The following is a 21,749-nucleotide window of genomic DNA, read 5'->3' as shown; positions in this document are numbered from 1 at the left end:
GACTGGTCTAGAGCAATTACTACCTTAGATAAGAAAAGGTGGGACCGAGTCCTGATTCCACCCTTGCTTTGCCGCTCCGTGCCTCTGCCCATCTCCAAGAAGGTTAGGTTTTTCTTCTATGTAGCTGCATAGTGTGCCCTATTCTGTTCTCTTTTATGTGTGTTTGTTATTATACATTCAAAGTATAATGAAATATGTGCCTTCCATCCCAAAAGAGTTCATATTAATCTTCTGCAGGAATTGCTTTTATAGACAAGAAACCGTATAGCTTTTTCCTGTAAAGGAGTAGAAGTATAGACTTTGCCTAAAACCTTGGAACAAACCTTCATTTATGAGACAGGGGAATCATTTTTATTCCACTACATGAATTCAGTGGGCTGCCACAGGCCAGTCATAATCTGTTATTGTTTCCCTGCAACCTTGTACTATTAATTTTTCTTTTTAATGAACTGTCCAGTCTAGTTTAGCTATGGGAACTATGATGGAGCTGCAGTATAAATGGTTTATGTCATGCCTTTGTCAAAAGGCTTTCCCCTACAGCACTAGAATGTAATTGAAAAGCCATTTTGAAAGAAAGTAACTGAATGGTTGCAAATGCAGGTTGTCAGGAATGAGTGGGAAAATCCTTTGCGTTACATTAGATTTTACCAATCACAACCTCTGTGTTTTTATTAGTGTTTATACAGATTAGTAAAGCCACATAAATTGCATATGTTTGCATGGTTACATTAGTAAGTATTCCTGAAAGATATTGAAGCCATTTTTAAGTTTGTCTTCAACTGTGACTAACAATGCAGTAATTGGTTTGGTTAAATACCTCAAATTCATTAAATACACTACATTTTGTTCTATTTTATACCATACAGAATGTGCCCATGTTTGAGACAGCACACCAGCTTCTGAGAGGAATTCAAGACAGTTTTTGTTGCATATGAAACTCTGAATGCCTCAGTAGATAGTAGTGTTTTAATATGTAATGCATATGTACAAGACACATAATTTAGTTTTCTCTTACACTTTTTCCAGCCCTTGATCTGTGTGTTTGTTCTTGGAAGCAGGATGGTGTCTGTTTTAATAAATGCTATTATCCTTGTTTCTGTTACTAAAACCCATAGACAGCAACTGTAGAGAGCACTTATGGTTAAAGCTGACATCATTTTTCTCCACAAATCTCCATCAAAATTCTTTCTGACAGACCCAGTTGTTTCAACATCTGAGCTGAAACAAACTTTTTGTCACTGAGCCCTGAATTTCAGTTCAGGTAAAAGTTGTTTCCAACAACAAACTACATACTTCAACAAAGCCAAGATTCTTTCAAGGCAACAGTGCCTTCATACAAATATCTTTCTCTTAAAAAGCATATAGGAAAATCTAAAATGTCCGTATTATGAGGTATTGTGACTATAAGAGATAGGACGGTGTGAATGTATTTCCCATCTTGATATCTTTTAGAAGTCTTTTGAATTTATAACAAAATAATCATTCTTTGTTGTATCCATTTGACCACAATGTATTTTATAATTAGTCTAACAATATTTCCAAAGGTGTTTTAGCTCAAGCGAGTCTTGAAGAGCCCCAGCAAAGCAGAGGTGACAAATTCAGACTCCATCTCATTACACAGACTATGTGAAATGAGACTGACACCAGCAGATTGCTCTTCTTAACATTTCACTTGCAGGCTTTACTTTAAAAAGGACTTCAGGATTTGTTGTACTTTGGAGCATCCTCCTACTAAAATCAAAGGTTTTCCCCTCATATATGAGCTTATTTCAGACTACTAATATTCATCCAAAAATACATGCAATAAGCTAATCCTGCAGATATACTAGGTGTTTGTTCTGTGTTGTAGTTCTGTGGGTTGAAGTTGAGAATGCAAAAAATTCAGGTCTTAAAACCGATGTAAACGTCTGCCTGTACAGAAGTGAGGTGAGATATGTAATACAGGTTAAAGCAGGCAATTGGGTACATAACGCTTTCTGTTCAGATACGGAGGCCTCATTAAATGTGCTAGCACTGTCTTAAGACAGGGTGATTCTAAGTAACTGAAAATTAATCTTTCCACATGGCATTTGTACAGAAACAAAGCTATACAGCAGTTTCCTTCCAAGATCTAATTTTTATGTCATGCATACCTTGTTTTTCCCATTATAGTATAGACTACGTGAGAATTAAAAACAAATAATAAAAAGGTTGTTATAAATGAAAGAGGCAAGATATACATTAGACAACACTGATTTGTATATATTATTCATATATAATGCTTTTCAGAGTAATCTAATTGAGAATAAATTTATCTGTTGTGCCTACTCTCACTCCCTCCAGAACTTCATTATAGAAAATCCAAGCAGTATAGGAAGGAAATCCCTAGTCCGGATTTCCCACTTAATGAAGCTACTGGCATCTTCTGGTGTGACCCAGCAGCCAGGCCTGTGGTCCAGCTCCCAGTGAGCTCTGTAGCGCCTTTCTGTCCGCCCTCTTGTTCTTTGTTCCATTAACAATAGTTAAACATGAATATTTACCTTCTCAACTGTTTGATTATCTAGATACTATAACAGGAAATTTGCATTCCTGAACAGGCACAGCTGGAAACAATTTAAGAAAGGAAGATCCTTCAAAAGAAGAGACTTTAAGAAGCATATGGATGCCCAGGTTTACATGATAATCAACAAAAGCGGTGCTTATTCCTCCTCTTTTGCAGGGAGGCACTTCACACTCCAACCAGAGGGAACATCCCACTGTCACTCTGCAGGAAGCTTTCTTTCAGAAGTGATTTGCTCAGACGCTAAATGTAAAGAAGCCTACAAAAATAGACACAACAGTTTCTCAGATAAGACATGAAAAAAAACTTGAGTAGGGACCCAGTTATCTCATATACTAGTGAGAACGATGGGCCTTCAAGTTGTCCGTCAGGGTTATTCTTCACAGTCCTTTCATTTGTAAAAAATTCATCTACTTGGAAGTGGAGCTCTGAAGTCAAGAGTATAAAGAGGCCTGAACTAAACATTGAAGTGAGATAGAAGAAAATGCCAGAGGAGACAAACTGAGACAGCAGTGAGCAAACTCACGTAACTCCACATGGAGGGGAGGCTGAGAGAAACTGAACACATAACTGAAGGTATTTTTGCTATTTCTTCATGATACCCGTATATGAATTTGGAAACTTGTCAGGAAGTTTTCAGTCGAACCAAACACTCTAACTTAAATCTATTGAAAAGCTCTATGTGAACAAGAACTGAGCGTTGTTTTCCAGAATTTGGCCCTTATGTTTAGTGATGACAGGATAAGAATCTCACAGGCTGAGCTACAGCTCCTCTAAGAAGCAAAGGAGTTCACATCTTTTGTACATAAATTAAACTGAATGCTGCTGGTATCACTGTCAAATAGACTCTGTTTCAGCCTGATACTAATTGCTGCAGTCTACCTTAACGACTCGGTGGATACCATAAACACATATCCTATACAGCTGCTTACAAGAATGTGTAAGTATATGGCAAATTTGGCTTCCAGAAAAAAGATTAGCATCATTCAAGGACATCTCCTCAGAACTGAGGCATCTGTCAAGCAGGACTTGAGTGCATTGAATGTAAAAACAAGTGAATGAGTCAGCTAAACAAAGAGCTTTAATATCCTGGCTTTGTACTCTTTATCCTAGACATTTCAGATGCAATCATGCCTTTGATTCTGTAAAAATTAGAGTATTTACATATTTATTATCCATTACATTTCATCTTTTTCTGTGTTAATTAAAAAAAAAAAAAGGCAAGCACGCACACAAAAAAAAACCCCAACCAACCAACTACACAACCAACATGAATGCTCCTGTGAGTGGACAATTCCCACCTCTGTGGAATCACTGGTTTCAGTAATAGCACAACTGAAAGTCACAGAGGATATGAAGAAGGCATCAGAGCAGCAGATATAACTGGTTTTAGGTCTAGGCTTTTCCGTATTGCTCCTTTCCACAGCTTCCACATTCACCTCCTCTGAAGCTTATATCACCACTAAATTCTTTTTCTAACCCAAGCCTGAACAGTTATATTAAGCTCACCAGCATTGCACAAAATATTGGAGAAATAAACCAAAACCAAAATTAATTACTCATTCATGCAGGCATAGAATAAGAAAAATATGAAACTTTTTGACTGCTAAAATTAAATTGAAAGCCTAAATATTAGAAAATTTCTTACATTTCTGTTCTTCAGTGCTACATTGCTGTGAGTTTTCAAGAGGTTCTCTGGATATTTTAAACAAGAAATTAAACAAGTGTGACCCCCAAAAACAGGTGTTATCAAACTGTGCTTTACAAACACATAAGGATGGTCAGTGTCCTCCAGCGTCATCTCTCCTGAGTGACAGTCAAGACCAATAGATAAACTCTTAAGATGCATTTGCAAAACTGGCTGACTGCACACATCAATCCAGGGATTAGTCACTGCAGAAATGTTCTCTGTATTGTACAAGTACTGTGGACACTTACAGAAACAAGAGGCCAGCTATGCGTATCTGACTTCACTCAGATCATAACGTTTGGATGTGCTACTTACCTTCACCCACTGGAAACTTGTTGCCAATTTATGTAGCATATTCCACACATTTGAAATGCCACTTAATGAGACTATGACGCCAATGCAGATGTCAGCTTTCTGCTGCCACTTATCCAGCACTTCAGCTCCGGCTGCAAAGAATGAAAAAAGTCCATTTGAAATCCAATGCAGTGTAGGTACCATAATAAAAAACAACTGAAGTCTAGTCTATATCACAGTAGCCTAAGGAGGGTTTAAAGACGAGCAATTAAATAATACAAGGAGAAAATTAATAAATAGCTTTTACCATAACAGGCTTACTACTGCAAGAATGTTCCCATAACTAAAATGCCGGAGGCCATATCAAAATGCCTTCACATCTTTTTCATTATCTCCTGAAAAAACAGAGTTCTATGGAAAAAATCTGTCCTGGGAACACTATCCAGTACAAGACATACTGTAGGGAAAAAGTAACAGCTGCAGATATCATTAGCCAACAAGATGTGCTTTGAACATTTCTAAGTGCTCTGAAGGCATATTAGAAAATTAGTATTTTTACTCTTATGATGGAGAATGAAGTAGATTATTTTAGTAAGTAGAACTTCTACTACAGTAGAGAGAAGATCTCTAGGGTAAGACATTTAAAGTGAGAAAATAAGCAAGAGGTGCCTCTGCCTGTAAGAAGCTGTTTTGATGGCTAAAATTCTTTCATAGTGGGATAGCAAGTTGAGGCAGTCTGAATAAAGGTTGCAGAAACAAAAAGAAAGCAGCTGAATCATTTCTTATGAGGTGAGTCTTCTGTTGGATTGATATGAGTAAGTTAAGAATGCTCAGTTTCACAGAGCGGTCCCTCATCATCTTGTGTTTCTGACAACAAGTTCCCACACAAGTAAAATTATAGTGGATGTGACTGAAGGCAAAAGAAATGCTGTGTGTGTGTGATCTTTTCTTATGTACTGATGTAGACAGCGTACTTCTGATGCTCATTTGATACCTTGATAGAGTCTTAAATGGGTACTAAATGAATCCTAAAACTAGGATTCATGCTCACCAGGGAAATCAGGCTAGATTACCCGGTACTTTCAAATTTATTAATTGAGAATTTCTAGGAGCAGTTATTGCAAAATAGTCTCTGTAATTTGGGTTGATACATCCAAATCAGTATTTTTCTGCAGTATTTAACTCTTCAAGCTGTTTTATCCGTATGCATCCTCCATTTTATACCCACTTTTCACCCCCATTAAAGCAATCAGGTTTTGCTTGCAAAATATAGTTCAGCAGAACAGGCCACATTTCAAAGTTGCTAGGCAGAAGTGTTGAGGAGAACTGAATAGGTATTAACTGAATGTTAAATATTCAATATTGCAATATTGCTCAAACATATTTCACATTTAATTCATCAACAGAAGAAATAAAATCACGTGGCTTCTATTGCCAGTTGTGACTGCAGATACGTTGACCTACTGTTTCAAAAAACTGTGATACACATTCAATAAATACACATTCCTAGAAAGTGAGTTTTGCTAAGACAAGCTCTATGAAGTAAGTCACTACTACATAAAGCACTTGCTTTATAAAAATACTCTACACGTGCAACATATTTGTGCATTGAAGTATATATGGCATTTGAAAATATGCTCATTTTGCAAGCCTTTTTTTTTCATAGAGGACCCTTTTGAACTAGTGCACAATTCATATGAATGAATGAAAAGACTAAAACTGAAAAAAAACTTTCTCATTTTGATAATTTGTTCAATATCTTCACAGATGACAACATCTCTACAGATGACTTTGCAGCTCAAGATTCCTTTTTGCCCAAGACATTTTAAGTTGCTTAGGTAAGTATTTCTCAAAATATCCTCTCACAGATGCCTGTGGTCTAATTTTTTCAAGATCCGCTTTTGCTTTTAAAAGCAGCGAATAGTTGGTAATCCATACAATACAGTCCTCGGCCTGACCTGCTATGCTATTAAGCTTCTTCCTCTACACACACCTGACTACCAAACAGTGAAGTGCCCACCTACATAATAATTTCACTGTCAAGTAAAGGCTCTGTTTTCCAGCTATGCTGCATTTAAACAGACCTCAGAGTATACAAAACAATAGTTGTTTGTAGCACTAATCATTATTTGAAGCAAATAAACATTAACATAAAGCAAGGAATCTCCTCCAGATACCTATTTTCATGAAAAAAAAATGATTTAAGACTGCTGAATGATTTCCATCATTACAATAACGCAATAGTTTAGCTGATTGATACGAAGGTATCAGATACTACTTTTATTCATTTTCTCCTTTTCTGCTGCAGTTGAATGTGGCTTCATCAATAGCAAGGTTCTACTGACTGCATAACCTTTACAGAAGAGAGAAAAGCCGAAAGAAAAACAATTGCTGTATTTACAGAAGGCTATTTCCAAGTTCAAGTATAATTACATCAAAACTCAAAAAAAACCACCCATTAAACAGTTCCATGCTCCAAAGAGGTTTGACACAGTGCACTTTATATCAAATCTCCTAGGAACTTTTTTTTTTCTTATAAAATAAGCCGTGGCTTTGGAGTTGGTTTATACAAAATGACAACTCGAACGATTTTGAAATGTTGCTAGTTAGAGGGGAAAAAAAAAAGCCCAAACCCATTGTCACTATGGTAATTATTTCACAATGCCTGATGTTAAATGGGCAGTCCTGTGGCCTAAGAAGCAGCTGAATCCTGCATTGTTCTTGCATGATAAAAAGATTTGAAAGTCTGAAAAGCAGAGGAACGGAATCTCACAGCTTCTTAGACTTCTCTCTGAAAGGGCCATTGTATCATCATCATAAATCCTGGGCTCCCCAGGCACTTGACAACTAAAGCAGTGGACAATAGAATTCTTGTGTTGAACAAAACACTCCTTGTCTGCCAAAGGGCTTATCTGCTTCATTTACAAATGTCTTTCATTGTACCAAAATAATTCCCTATTAGAAAAACCATTAGGAACAGAACTAAATAAATATTCACAGCTTTGTAGTCTGTTTGGCAAAATGAATAAACTAATACAATCAAGGACATGCGAAATACGAGATTTAAATCAAGGAAACCCAAAACAACCCCAAGCCTCCATTTATTTTCCTGTCTTCATCTTCCTTTTTCCTGATTGCAGGGAATTACAATGAATACACATTTGTCTCTATGCAAAAGATGTAGGTATATTGCACTCATTAAAAGAGTAAAAATATTAAAAATCTGCGAAGATCTCAGCTTGGAGCAAAATTGTATCCAATGTGCTTTTAAAGTTAAATAGTTCCAGAACAGTAATTACAGAAATAAACTTGGGAACATATCTGAGAGCGTAATGAAACAGAGACAAAATACTTAAATTTTTAAAAGGATTAAAACTGTGGATTTATAGCTACATATGTTTAGGTCCTTGCTACTAAGAGCTTACTGAGAGACAAAGGCATTAGGGACCAGTTTCTGAAATGAAATGGTCGCCAGATTATTGCAAAGAGAATTTTGGCAGCTATCACAGAAATGAGACTAAAATATCCCAAATATACATATATACATATGTAACTTCAATAGGCATTTCTAATATAGAATTCATTGCATCAGGTGTTCACTTAAACAGTTATTTGATTACATTTTACTAGAAATGTGCTTGTGGAAAGACAATATACACCATACACAATTATTAAGGAAAACCCTACCAATCTAAAGTATTGCCCAAGCAAGAACTATTGCGCATATTCAAAGTGCCAGAGTTATCCATACAGCAGAATTAAATTACTGATCATAAACTACTTAAACAATTATGATATGGAAAAAATGTTTTTACGTAGCCCAAGCAAATGGGCTGAGTAGCTTTTTTTCACCGTGTCTAATTACTACAAGGCTACAAAACACACAGGTTATTTCAATCTTGCATATTAAACAGATATTGAAGTGGAAATTTAAATATTCAGAATGTACACAACACCACTGCTAAAAATGAAAAAAAAAAAGAGTCTAACAACATGTCAAATAAAAATAACACAGGTTTGAGTTCACTGTCATAAGACAGAATCCAAGATCTAGGAACACGTGAGCTTTCCGTAGTTCTACTGTGAATTTGCAGTCTGACCCTGCCACACACCACTTACCCTTAGAGCCATTTCTAAAGGTGTACAAAGACACGCTATAAAACATTGCACCTATGAAAAATGTATTAATCAGTACAAAAATCAGAGGAAAGAGGCCTAAGTTCAGACCTCCCGCATGCCAGCTGAGTATTTCTACTGCTCGGGTGCAGAGCTTTACCTTTTCCCTCTCATCTTCTCTCCTCAGTGAATAATTAACTGTTCTAAAGATACAGGTATAAGTTCTGATTTAACATAAAGTTTAAACTTGACTTCTCTTATGCCATTTTTTGATGTTTGCTGTTTTGTGCTATGCATCGCCAAAACTCTCCTGCTCCTGAAGCTGTATCATCTGTATAAATATAATTTGCATAAAGTTATTCTGATTATTTAGGCAATTCGTCATTCAGGAGTATGTCTTCAACAAAAACTGTTTCCTGCCACCTCTTATAGTTTTATTCTAGTTCCTACTACATGACATGCAGTGACACCACATTTTTACATAGTCAGCAGTCTCTGTTTAGGTATAAAAATTGGTTCTGCGTGGAATTTAAGTCTTTTAGTGCAAAACCAGCATTTAATCCTGCTAGAGAATATATATCTGGGTGCCTTGACTAGGAGGGTATGACCTTGGCTATGTATATATTGCTCCTGCGAGCTATTATCTTCGCATCTAAATAAGCTTATGCTCTGAATCACCTTCCAGGAGACTTGATCTTTTTCCACTTACTGTGGGCGGCTAAGTTAAGTTACACGAATCCCCACGTGCAGCAACCAATATGGCATCCTAAAATAATTCAGGTGGGAAGGGACTTCTGGAGGTCATCTGGTCCAGCAGCACCAATTTCCAAGTTGCTTTAGGTAATTAAGGCTGTCGCTTCATCAATGTTAATAGCTGAAATTAGCAGCATGACCAAGGTCTCTCTGTGTGGACGTGAATGTTTTAAGCGCTCACCAACATATGCTGAAAGACATTTACATGAAAAATAACAAACAAAACAAAGGGCGCTGCATCAGAAATATTAAAAATAATTTGTATAATTTCCCTTATAAATTCACATGTAATTACAGGGTCTACTGGCAGGTCAGAACCAATGATTCAATGACTGACCACATTTCAGGAGGGACTGGGAGATGTTTGCACGGCTCTGTGTGCGCTCCGGAGTGTCCGGACCCCTGCAGCAGACCTAAGGTGCACCTGGTGCTGAGCAGCAGTGATGGAGGATCACGCGCTTCCTCTCGCATTGGCTTCCATCACCTCAACACTTCAGATTGCTTTTATTATCTCCTGCTTCTGAGGTAGAAAAGTGTCAATATCTGTATCCTGGAGAAGCTAAGTTTTTAACCCATAATTTGAGTAATAAACCTGTCATTTTTATGAGGCTTGAAAAAAGATGTTGAACCAAACAGTTGTACTGTCTTGTACAGAAGGAAAGAAGGACCTTGTCACCCAGTGGCATACCTTGCAGAAGGCAGGACACACAAGAAAGGCAGGACATGCAAGAAAAGGACAAAAGGACAGAACCAACAGCTGCAGAGAAGGTTTCACACATACAGGGTTCTGTTCAAAGCAGGTAAACAGTCCCTTTCTCTTTCTTGTGAACTATTCTGATTTTATATTCTGCCCTCTGCCAAAATACTTTCCCTTGATGTTCCCACCCCTTCACCGTGCTGTTGAGTGCTGACTATCATTCAGCAGGGAATCAGTGAGCCTGAGCACTTCACAGTACCGGGCACTGAAAGGTAAGTGACCGTCCTGAATACTGAGCTGTTAGACATGAAGGCCACGAGCCATGGCAGAAATTACCCAACTAAAAAGCGGAATAGCTGTGTGCTCTTGTGAGAGAAACAACTACATCTTAACACTTTTCAGAGTATTAACAGACTGCAGACTAAAGCCCAAATCTGTCCAAGGCCAAATTAAATAGCAGTAGAAGTTCATGTGGGCTCACAAGGAACAAATTAGCTGCCCTCATAAAAAACTCTTTACAGATCACATGAGCACCCAGACCCTGTGCTTAGCCAATACAATATGACTTTTTAAGTTCTTTCTTGCTTTTGGGTCACAAGTGCCTGAAGGCAGACGATACGCCCTTGGGGATAAAGTCTGTATTAATTAGCTTCATGCTGTTCCAGTCCCATCCTATCCAGGTACTAAGAATACAAGTGGATCGGGAGGCCTGAAGGCAGGCATGTTCTGTCATTTTAAATATCATAAATCAAGCCCTCCATTTCAATGTTTCCAACTTCTCTGAGTTTGTTCTAAAAACTGAATTTGGAAGAAGAGGATCCACAGCAAGTAGATGCATACTTTTTATACATACTTGCCTACATAGATATATATTTTTATACAACTTATTCATTTTTTCACTTGAATTCTCTGCATTTAGAAAAAGTCTTTGTCCTCAGAAAGCTTAACTTTTTATATTTTCTATCTAACAAATTAAGTGTTTGTTCTTGAACCACCATCAGTAAAATGCTCATATATATTCTTTCTTGGATAAACATATTATACATACAAAGCCTATAAAATCAGTTACTACCATTACAAGAGGCACAGAATTGCTCTAAAGCCTTCTAAGTCATGCTGGAACTCAGCTTCCACCAGCAGCTGATGTCGGAGACTATGGAAGTGGGATCTTGTCATCATTAAAAATACTCTCGTGGCAAATTTTCCCTGCAGATTTTTTTTCTTGTTTGTTTCCTCCCCTTTCCATTTTCACGTGCATATTCTTGGTGCTTTTCTTCCTGTAAACAGAAATGGTTGGATCCTTCGTCTAGAACAAAGCCACAGCAAAGGCTGCCTTCGCTAGCATTTGGTGCTCTATTTATCTTATTCTTTCTCTGCTGCCAATTTCAGTAGGCTGTTCTCTCTTTCTTTCCTCTGGCTTTCTTCTGCTCTCTTTTATCAATCCCTTCTAGTGACCTGAAAAGAAAACCTAAAAATTGAGAGTCACTGAAGTATATGCTGAATGCCCCTATTAGTCAAGCTGTAGGGGACACGCAGCACTGAAAAAAATATTTAACTAACCTTTCAAAAAATCTTTATAAAAATGTGCCACAAAATCATCCTGCTGGTTCCAGGTCTACTGGAGACACCCAAGAAAGAAAAATTCTGGGACATCAGAGATACCATAAAGGAGAATACCTCAGAATTCATCCAAGAGACTCAAGAGAAATGGAGGTCTTTGGTCTTAGGGACATTTTTTCCTACCTTCTTCCTTTTATTAATAAAGAAAAGAGGAGTTGTTCAAAGTCCCCGTAGAGATCTGATGTTTCTCAATTTCTCCGTGCCTTATTCAGCTCACTGAATATCATCCCAGAAAGTTACATGATTCATTCTAGGAAGCCTATTGCAAACCCAGCAATGGCTCTTCAAACAGTTGTAAAGCTCTTTTAAGTTGAATTCAGACTTATTTCTGGACTGAATACAGCTCTTTCCTTACTCCCCCCAATCCTCCTCCCACACTCCCACAGGTCATAGCTTCTCTAGATCTGGGGAGAGTGGAAGGAAGGGAAAACGGATAGGAAACTCATTTTAGCTCAACCAAAAGGCATTCAGTCTTTGTCTTTCCTCATCATCTTTTCCTAATTTGCTTTTGTGTTTTCTCAAACTGTATAATATCCAGTTGGCTTCTCAATCAAGGACAAAGCAATGTCAAACACATTAATTTGTCCATTAAACAGTCTGAAAGTATTAATGAAAGAAAGCTTAAAAAATGAAGAAAAGCAAGCTAAACATTACTAACTAAACATTACCAAGCCTCTTCAAACGATACAATTCAGTTTTCAGGACTGAACAATACTGGACAACTGATAGTACATAATTTTTAAAAAATAGTAATTAAAGACACAGCAAAATATGAATGATTAAGTGTAGAACCCGGAAGATGTGCAAGCATTAGGAGCATTTCATGATGCCTAGTGTGCAGTTTCTACTCACAACTAATACAGCTTTCCAGAATTTTAGCAACGTTTGTACAAAAGATATGATTTCCCACCACCTATCATTTCAGGATATTCCACTCTGAAAATGACAATATACTGCAGTTTTGTTATTTAGTAACATGCCTACCTATCCTTGAGAGTCGAAACATGAACACGGTTCTGTATTTCAGCTGCATCATGTAATGAAATGCTCATAACACTGAAGTTCACAGCCAAAATTAACCAGAATATTTGACAGTATTAATATTTAACATTTGTCTGCTATTCATTACGCCTCCAAAATGCCACTGAGACTTTAATTTTCTGTAGTGTAATTATTATAAGCTATGAGCAAGTACGTTATGAGGTTTCTTTAAAACGATGATTGTGAAATAGAAATATGCATAACCAAATAATAACAGAACAAGTGCTCTGCATACTCAGAAGAAACTGCATAATTAGGAAAGAATTCCTGCTAATGTCAATGGGAGGTTTGCCTAATGGAGGTAGGCCTCAGTGCTATAAAGGCATTTGCTTGTAAATAACAATAAATGAGCTCCAGAGTGCTATACTACTAGCAATCATCTGGTAAGCTCAGACAACCAAGAAGACATATTTATGAAAAAATAAGGATGATTAAAAAAACAAAAAACAAACACCAATCAACAAAAACACACACACACAAAATCAAACAAAAAAGTCCTAGTTAATTGAAAACTGAGAAGCTAACTCCACTCTATTAGATTATTTCAGAAATGCAGCTACCCTTTGAGTTTCAGTTGCTTTCCTTTGGGACTCAGCCAGGAGTGCCCAATATTAACATATCTAGACAGAAAGGAAGACTGTGTCTAAAAGTAACTTAGTGCCTAATAAAAATCAAAGATAACTTACAATAGTGAAAGAAGTTGCTTTGCCAGCTGTGCAGAAATGTGGCTCTCCAGCAAAAGCACAGAAAGGTCTGTTTTCAAAAAGCTTATATGAAAACTTATAAGTGGAATAATTTTCATACAGCAGAAGCTTTTTTCCTTTTCAACTGAATACAACAGAGATGGAAGAATATTCCAGGCCATAACTTAAGTCTCCTGGGTGGCCTTGGGCAGATTTGCTGGAAGTATCTACACAGCATATTGCTGGCAGATGTGAGCTTTTTCTGCCCAAGTTCCAAGCCGAGTTGAAGCTGAATAAATGTGGTTAGCACAGCGCTGTGCCCAGCCCACCAAGCCCTACTGCGAGCCGAGGCATATGAGCCTGAGATCAGACCTGCTAATTCAGATTTGGCACCGTGATAAACGCATTTGTGTAGCTCCGGTGGGCTGAGATTCCATCTGCCAACAATAGCCTTTGTCGACATGCCCTCTGCTCCTCAGCTCCATCACTAAACTGGAGATAATAATTAACGCCTGTATCTGAAAATGCTATTGTGAAGGTTAGTTAACTTACTCTCACAATGAATGTTAAGATGTTCTAAAAATAGAATCCTATAGCCATGTAGTTATTATTATTTTTCCACCTGTATGCTTTGGAAAGGAGCCAAAATATAAATATATATATACAATACTTAATATAGATATAAAATATGTATATAAACACTTAGTGTTCAATTTGGTGAACTCTCTATTTGGATAGTATAAATAGGTATTTATATCTTTGGTATTATCTTCATGTTCACGAGACTGATAAGTATTTGACAACTCAACATATCTAAACAAACGTGTTATTTTGTTTTTAGAAAGTGCCAACCTAAGTGAGTCATACACAAACAAGTCACCTAATAAGTTTACCTAAGAGCGTGGACAACTTTGCTTCAGCACCTTGCTGATTCTCCAGTCAGTATTCACAGCAATTGCAATTATAATGTAGCCTTTCTCAACAGACAGCATCCTGCATGCTAAATTATGGCTGGAGATGTCAGAAAAATGATTTGAGAAACTTCAAATGACAATACTGAACTTCCCCACTCCTTTAAAAAGAAACCTAATTATTCATTCTGTCAATCTCACGCAAAATGTTCTGTGTTTTTTCATTATTGTTTACTTATTACTGTAACTGTAGTGCATAGAGAAGAGCGAGAGAATGGGGAATAAACCACAGAAACTCCACCAAATGCTGAATTTTTCCTTTTATATTTTGTATTTTATTCATGTGCTGGTTTTATGCTTTTATTTTTCAGGGCACAGGAACTTCCCCAACCACACTGGAGAAAATAAACCTTAACAATCCCCCACATCAAGACAGTATAATTTACGAGTAGCTACATAAATCATCTTCCAAAATACTTTGTGAAGAAATATCTTGTGGTATTGAGAAATACATAATGCTGTAACCCAAAAGGTCAAGATTTCATGGTTTAAAACAGTGTGCACCCATGAATGTGGTACAATAAACTGAAACAAAACTGACTAAAAGTTTCACAGCAAAATCCTGTGCTGCATCAAACAGATGAGTTTAGATGACAGCAGGTTGGGAAAATTACATATTAGAGAGCAATGTAGGGGAAAGGGACCTGAGGGTCCTGGTGGACAACAGGATGACCATGAGCCAGCACTGGGCCCTTGTGGCCAGGAAGGCCAATGGTACCTGGGGTGTATTACAAGGGGGTGGTCAGTAGATCGAGAGAGGTCCTTCTTCCCCTCTGCTCCACCCTGGTGAGACCCCATCTGGAATATTGTGTCCAGTTCTGGGCCCCTCAGTTCCAGAAGGGCAGGGAACTGCTGGAGAGGGTCCAGCATAGGGCAACAAAGATGATTAAGGGAGTGGAGCATCTCCCTTATGAAGAAAGGCTGAGGGAGCTGGGGCTCTTTAGTTTGGAGGAGACTGAGGGGTGACCTTATTAATGTTTATAAATATATAAAGGGTGAGTGTCATGAGAATGGAGCCAGGCTCTTCTCAGTGGCAAACAATGATAGGACAAGGAGTAATGGGATCAAGCTGGAACACAAGAGGTTCGACTTAAATTTGAAAAAAACTTCTTCTCAGTGAGGGTGGCAGAGCCTGGCCCAGGCTGCCCAGGGGGGTTGTGAAGTCTCCTTCCCTGGAGAAGTCAAACCCGCCTGGACACCTTCCTGTGCGACCTCACCTAGGCGTTCCTGCTCCAGCAGGGGGATTGGACTAGATGATCTTTCGAGGTCCCTTCCAATCCCAAACATACTGTGATACTGTGACATCTGCACAGCACCAGGGCAGAACACCCTTTCAAAAGGCACTGTACGTGTCCCCGCACAGGCTGGTACCGGAGCCCTGGGTGGTCCCATCCTGCTCCTCCTGCCCTTGGAACGGCACAATGTGCCCACGTACCCAAGTGTGTGTGGTGTGGGCATGGCCTTCACAGCCTCTGGAAACACAGCAACCTGCCAAGCTGTACTTTGTGCCACACAGATGTTAACATGTGCCTTAGGAACAGGGAGTAAAATTACATGTTATCAGAAATACAAAACACAGACCGTTGGGACGGAAGTGGAGCTGTTAAGCTGTACTTTTTCCCCATAGATTTTTTTTGTGCCCTGAATTTCCAGTATTAATGTTACCTCATTCCAGGACAGAAATACTTCAGTTAATTAATAATGGCAGGGAAGGATATTTATGGGGAAGAAAAAAATAATCCAAAGCATCAAAGAGACTTATGAGTATAAATTCTGTTGAAAGTCTTAAGTTCTTATATGACTGAATCACACTGACTTTGAAAAAACTTGTGATCTTGTGCATTTGAAGATCTTCCCCCATAATAGCAAACTCAAACCTATAGTTAAATGTAATAAAACCCACATGTGCAACTGTTCAGTAGCTTTCAACAAATGCCATTTATTTATTTTCCAATATCAAAGCCAGCGTGAGGTTTATGCTCTAAAGAGTATACTTTCCCAGAAACTACCCAGGTAAGGAGGTTATTTCTACCTGAGCTCTTGTATGTAGGGGGCAAATGACTGCCTAAAGATAATGTAGGGATATGTCGGACTCACCACAGTCTCAAGGGACAGCACGTCACACCGTTCCTGCATTTACCAATCCACCAGCTCTAGGACAGATGTGGCCGCTCTCTCATTGCAGATTGGGGACTGCACAGGACCCCAGGCTTGCTAAACTCAGCTCTGAGTAGAAGAGAGCAACTTGTGAAATAGAACAACACGTTTAAATGTCTTAAGAAAAAAAAAAGCCTTAAGAATGAAGCCAGCAAGCTTTGAAGAGCCAGCAGGCTCCCATGTTAGCCATATGCCTTCATATGTCTGTTCTGTGGGAGTGTTACAGCTCCTGCTGTTCCATTCTTCACTTTTTAAAGAAAACGTTACAGGGCCACAAGGACTCACAAACATTTGTTGACATTTCTTCTAGGTCAGCCTTAGGAGGCCTGCAAGAATTTAAACATATGGCAGTATTTAGTTGCAAGAAGGAATGGCTTGTTTCAGAGAAAAGCACTATTTAGTTGCAAAACAGCTTAATCCACCATAAAGGTTTTAATTTTTCTGGCCAAAGTCCAAACTTCTCCCATTACATTTTTCACATTATATTTTTAGAGCAACAGTAGTTTGCTGCTTTTGGCTGGGATGGAGTTAATTTTCTTCCTAGCAGCTGGTGTGGGGCTGTGGTTTGGATTTGTGCTGGAAACAGCATTGATAATACAGGGATGATTTAGCTGTTGCTGAGCAGTGCTCACACGGAGTCGAGGCCTTTTCTGCTCCTCATGCTGCCCCATCAGCGAGTGGGCTGGGGGTGCTCAAGAACTGGGGAGGGGACACAGCTGGGACAGCTGACCCCAAATGACCAAAGGGATATTCTATACCATATGATCTTCAAGGTCTTTTCAACCAAAATTATTCTATGATTCTATGAAGTCGTGCTCAGCATATAATGCTGGGTGAAGAAGAAGGAAGAGGGGACATTCAGAGTGATGACATTTCCCTTCCCTAGTAACTGTTACGTGTGATGGAGCCCAGGTTTCCTGGAGATGGCTGAGCACCTGCCTCCCCATTGGAAGGGGTGAATGTGTTTTGCTCTCCTTGTGTGCACAGCTTTTCCTTTACCTATTAAACTGCCTTTATCTCAACCCAGGAGTTTTCTCACTTCTACTCTTCTGATCCTCTCCCCATCCCAGCGGAAGGGGTGGGATGAGTGAGCAGCTGCGTGCTGCTTAGTTGCTGCCTCGGGTTAAACCACAATGAGCAGATTAACAGTTGAGCTGGTATTATGAAATGCTTCACAGTATTTTCTGTTGTCCTCTACACAAATAATATATTGATGTGGGGTTCCAGATCAAACAGATTCGATGTGTGCCTACATTTGAAAAGGGGAAAACAAGATGTGACCAATTGACTACTGAAAGAAAGGTTATTTCCCAACCTTGTGAAAGGACATGGAACCGTTGCCATTTTGAACCACAGGATAACTTGAACGGTTCTCAACGTGTTTCAGTAGCAGTATGTACACAATTGCAAAGCAGAAAAATGGGATTTCCAAGGCTTTATCTTGTTATTCAGGTGACATTGTTCTACATGAGTTGCTAGTAAACACACGATAATTCGCTTGCTGACATTCTTTATATCTTGCTGTTAAAAAAAATATGGTGCACACAGAGATCTGCACTGGGGTTTGTCTCAAGCCATGAATAAAGGGCTCCAAAATGTTAAACTCACTCAAAAACACACTAGGAACACACCTGATGTAGCTATACTGACCGAGCCGCAGCATCAGGTGCAGACCATAGCAACCCGTCTCACAAGGAAAGGTAAAAGCCCCATGAATACTGGTTTTTCTTCAGTTCTTATTTCCTTCAATATTAGAGCACACTAATGAAGGAGCTCCTGCCACCCTTTTCACATGCATGATACTAAAGGGCCAACAATCTTGCCTATTAGTTGTATAGCACAGTATTTAAAAAAATAAAGTGAGCAGTTGAAAGGTGGAAAATATGAATGCAAGAGACACTCTCTCTTAAAAAATACTTTTTCCAAACTATACAGCACACAAGGTTTGAAGCCTAAAAAGGAAGCTGAGATTATTTTGGAGAAAACAATTGTAAGAAATTAACTTCTGAATGACTGAGATGGATAAAGAAATTTGATAGAAATTATAAGGGAAAAACAAGGTTATCTAATTTTAACAAATATATTGCACAACTAATAAAAACATCTGGATGAAGATGTTCAAAAGATGTGGGTAGTAGACGTTTTGTTTGCACTTCCTCGGGAGTGCTTTGGCTGGCAGCAGGCAGGCTGGGTGTATCATTTGTGCTGTTAGCCAGAACAATGAGAGTTGCTTATGTGCGTGTCATTTTAACCCAATTTTAGACTGGAAAAGCATCCAACATTCTGAAATTTAAAATGAGTCAGAGGACAAAATTTTGTCATTACAAATTGTGGACATAAAAACGATATGAATAAAATTTCAAGGTCAAGTTACTTTTATCTAACTTTCATACTCACAACAAAACTATCATCCAAATTTGCTTAATGGGATAACTATCCAAAAAGTTGCAGACTTAGCAGTCCTGAAGAAACAGAACATGTTATAGCTCCTATAGCTTTGAAACAGAAGTTTTTATAATTTTGCTAAAATTAATTTGACATTTCCTTAAAGTTGCCCACCTACATTTAACCTTTATCCAAAATTACCTTTTATTCTAAACTGTTCAGTAGTAAACTGCATGAGGCATTGTGATACTAAGGAAAAGTAAAACCTGAGTTTCAGGATCCTGTTATCAGCAATAATTGCAACCAGGCAACTAAAGATTCCTGTGAGCACAAACCAATAACTTCAGAGGAAACAGTAAATCAAACAAATATTGTTGGTCACCACATAACAAATCCTGTGACTTAGGGATGGGAAGAGTTGTGCCCAAAAACTGAATGTGGTCACAGCAGAAGGTCCTGACTGTATGGAAGACATCTTGTACAATATGAAGGAACTGGTCTACTTGATGGAAATCAGGCGCAAACATTTCAGTTAAATGCACATTTGATGCAGTAAATAAAAACCAGTTGAAAACAAATGGTCCAATGCAGTAGTGCCCAACCTTGCAGCTGAATTCAAAGCTTAAGAATATGGGAGACAGACAGATCAAAAGATACATCGGCAACACAGGAAAAATAACAAAACAATGAATAAAAGGGGCTGTATGACTCACATGTCAGTAAGAAAATGGCATCAGAGAGATGAAGCCATCAGCTTGTAACAATAGCTAAAAGGCTAAAAAGTTTTGTCTATTGAAAGAGTGGCAGGAAGACAACTGCACACTTTTTGTTGCCTTCAATAGCAGTGCTGTAAAGCAATTAAAGCTGGGAATTGTAAAGCAATTTTTATAATTAAATTTTTATACAAGCACTTGGCGTCAAGTTTGCATTCTTCCCAGCATTATGATAGAAGGCAAGTCCATTTTTATTGTTGAGTATGGCAAACAACGGAAATATTTTAAGTACCTCAGTGCGGGGGGAAAAAAAGGCACATGAGATCAAGTCTAGAAATCAATGCCATTTTTCAAGGAAGAGATGTATTCAGTTCTGGATCTGGACAGAACATAAACAAATGTAAACATAGCAGTATGCAGGATGGAACAGCAAGGCTGCATTGAGTGGGGAGATCCTACAGAAGCAATGGGTTCTTACAGGACACCGGTGGGAGGCCAAGGGTTTTCAGCCGTTTTGGGTGGCACAGCACCCTGCTGGCTGCAGTCCCATAGAACCAGGGTCGTCCGCCATGGGTTTCACCGTGACGAGTCTCTGTCTTACAAAGATGAACAGTTGTGCTTTGGACTCTTAGATACAACTTTAGCTAGCAGCTGTAATGAGAACTTAGTTCCAATTAAGTGTGACTTTGTTCCTGTATTTAGCTACTTACCCCAATCTAATTAATTCCTCTTTTACATTATAAGAAATTGAAGATAACTCTGGTACACCCATGAGCAATTGTAAAAACTATGCAAATATTGCCAATGTATCCATAAATATTCATTTCATATTAGATCTTTTTTTGATCAGATTTGCACGCTTTCAGATTCTATTTCTGCAAATATTTCTCTGAATTCTGATTATGAAGCATGTTTGCTGAAACAGCATATTTTAAGTAACTATTCACAGCAGACTTTCAACTTGTGATTGCTAATATTCATGTCAGAAGCCCAACTCAAAAAGCTACACTTATCCATTTAGGAAACTGCAGGTTATCACATTACTTGTGCGTCCTATCAACACAGCTCAAAATACATCAAATGGCTCACAAAAATTACCGGAATAAAATATGATTATGCTAACAATGCATTTAAGTGACCTTGCACAAGCAGTCACTGAGATGAGGAAAGCTGATGACACACAAATTTTTGCTGAATATTTCCCTGAAATTAACTAATCCTCCAAGAATATATTAGTATGGAATTATTGCATGAACACACTGCAAATAGAAAAGCAAGATGACCCTCAGTTAATGAATTCTTCATTATAAATTAACTAGCCTCCTATAAAAAACACCTTAAAAATCTCAACTATAGCTACACAAAATGTTTCTATATTAATGGGTAAACAGAATAAACAACTAAAAATTAATTTGATGCGGTTTAATATTGTTCTCTGTAGACATGAGGTACCTCCAGCTGAAATCAATGCAAGCCAGTTGAATAAATGCACTTGGCAGCTACTTGTTTGCGCCTTAATAAATTAGCAATTCTTTTGATTGAATCAATATTTCATTAACGATTTTTTCCACTTTTAAATCACTGCAACTGTTTCTGAAAGTCACCAAATGTATACTGTCTTCTGCATGAACACGCAGACACAAAAACCTTGACTATCAAGTTCATAATTACAACATATCAACACATTTTCTATTCCTACACTTCTATATTATTCTTTGGTCAATCTTTGTATTCCTTTGCTTGGCACGAGCCAGTGCTTCAGCTACTTGTAGAGACTCTTATCTACCAAAGCTACCTCAGAGGCAGCGTTTGCTGTTATTGCTTTGTTTTCTTAATATAACCCATTCAGCTGAGTGGATTTCCCTACTCCATCATCATTAACACAACCATGACAAATGCAAAATCTCAAAGTTATACTGTATCTAGTTGTATCTTCCTTTCATATGAAGGGTTATGAAACATAAAAAGGCCCCGCTAATATTTGTTTTGTTTTAACCTACAAATTCTGAAGAAAGGAGAAATTACATGACGACAATTTCATGGCAAGTTAGGAGCATCTGTTAGGAGAAACCGTAATAATCACAGTTAGA

General features: G+C 38.1%; 1 protein-coding gene across 3 annotated transcripts in view; it reads right to left on the bottom strand.

Annotated features, from left to right (window-relative positions):
* The window catches only part of CDH11 (cadherin 11), an 81,525-nt gene that overhangs the window by 36,064 nt on the left and 23,712 nt on the right, over positions 1–21,749 (bottom strand). For 2 of the 3 annotated variants that reach the window (XM_065847919.2, XM_065847918.2), the window contains one exon: positions 4,545–4,675. The gene's annotated coding sequence lies outside the window, so the exon portion shown is untranslated. Of the gene's footprint in view, positions 1–4,544; positions 4,676–9,348; positions 9,583–21,749 lie in introns of all 3 variants that reach the window. The other variant, XM_065847920.2, reaches the window with a different exon arrangement.

This window comes from Patagioenas fasciata, chromosome 13 (genome assembly GCF_037038585.1).
Source record: "Patagioenas fasciata isolate bPatFas1 chromosome 13, bPatFas1.hap1, whole genome shotgun sequence".
Lineage (NCBI taxonomy): Eukaryota > Metazoa > Chordata > Aves > Columbiformes > Columbidae > Patagioenas > Patagioenas fasciata.
The sequence above is the reverse complement of the archived record's forward strand: the minus strand, read 5'-3'. Positions and strand labels throughout refer to the sequence as shown.